Consider the following 1,694-nt stretch of genomic DNA (forward strand, 5'->3'; position numbering starts at 1 on the left):
TCAGGCTACTTCAGCATCACTTAGTTTATCAGTTTCCTCTTGCTAAACATTTATAAAGGCAAGAGTGAAGGAGGCACTCTTGTCTTGCTCATTAGAGGACTCAGATCTCCCAAAAGACAAGACTTTTAGAAAGGAACAGCTTCACTGTGTTTCCAGAAAGACTCTCTTGGAGAACTAAGTCTCTGTGGCACATGAGAGACATTCATGTTGAAACTTGGATGAGCGCTTCCATTTTTCAGTAAAGAATGAGCACTACAGGTGGGAATGAATTTGAACTGACTCAGTGGTGCTTAACAACTACAAACAAGGTGGGTATGCCACTTTATTGTCTGTCATAAGTTTTCTGTATATCACGTCATTCACTGTGGGCATATTATTCTATGTTTACTTCACCAAACCAGATAGAAGCACAGGGGAAAAAAAAAAAATCTTCATCAGTATTGATCCGATCCTTTGTGTTATGGTTTCTAATTCAACCAAAAATTTAGGAACACCAGCCTCGGTCTGACCTTCTACCACTCCCTGTCATCACCCTCTACACCATGCCTAATGAACCTGATCATTCCTGCAAAATCAACCTGCTGAGCATCATTCCACACATAACTGTACCAATCCTGGCTCCTAGAAGTGCCTTTCTTCTAGCCCCTACATATGCTCCACCTCTTCAGAGCAGGCCTTTTCTGGATGTAGAGAATGGTTGGATGCTGGCAGTCTTTGTGCTCTGCCTTTTGCCTTCTAGCATTTGCAATTCCTACAATAGCTAAGTGAACAAGCTGACCCTGTCAGGGAGTGATGATATGATTCGCAATGACACAGCTACTAGTGGTGCCAATGATGAAGAAGATGGACAGTCTTGGTGATCTTTGGACTATGAAAAAGAAGGATTGCAGTACAGCTACTCCACCTTCCATTGTATGCTCTGGTTGGCTTCTTTGTACATCACAGAGGCCCCGATGAGCTGGTAGAGCTCTAAAGCAAAGTTTCAGAACATGACCAGCAAGCGGCCAGCTCTGTGGGTCAATAGCAACTCTAGCTGGTCTGCCTCCTTCTTTACATTTGGACCCCGGTGACTCCATTTGTCCTCACAGATGGGGACTTCAGTTGTACCCAAGTGCCAATGAGACCACAGAAATTCAGAAAGTTTCCCTGTGCTTAAAGCCCACATCCCTTTATCTTCATTTCAACTACAATATTAAGCATGAGCATTTTGCAAATACGTTCATATCCAGGTTTACATACGGTGATGAGATTGAATAATGCTTAATGCATGGTCTTAACTTTTCATTTAGATGTATATGTTATGGAGAGAACATTTTTGCATTAAAAAAAAAATAGAAGAATTGATTTAAGTTATAGTGTTGGAGGAGAATATTAAAAGTACCATGGACTGCCAAAAGAACAAACCAATCTGGAAGAAGTTGGAAGAAGTATAGTCAGAATGCTCCCTGGAAACTAAAAGGGTCAGACTTTGTCTCTCATACTTCAGATATATTATCAGGAGGAACCAGTCCCTGGAGAAAGATATCATGTTTGGTAAAGTGGCGGGTCAGAGAAAAAGAGGACAACCCCCACCCAACAAGATGGATTAGCACAGTGGTGGCAGCAATAAACTCAGGCTTAGCAATGATTGTGAGGTTGGTACAGAACTGGGCAGTGTTTTGTATTGTTTTGTATAGGGTTGCTATGAGTCAGTG

The 1,694-nt window shown here is 41.9% G+C and overlaps 1 pseudogene; it reads left to right on the plus strand.

The window, feature by feature from the left end:
* The first annotated feature begins 542 nt into the window (after positions 1–542).
* On the plus strand, positions 543–1,156 carry LOC102836689 (annotated as a pseudogene).
* Positions 1,157–1,694: the final 538 nt, after the last annotated feature.

This window comes from Chrysochloris asiatica, unplaced genomic scaffold (assembly GCF_000296735.1).
Source record: "Chrysochloris asiatica unplaced genomic scaffold, ChrAsi1.0 scaffold00044, whole genome shotgun sequence".
Lineage (NCBI taxonomy): Eukaryota > Metazoa > Chordata > Mammalia > Afrosoricida > Chrysochloridae > Chrysochloris > Chrysochloris asiatica.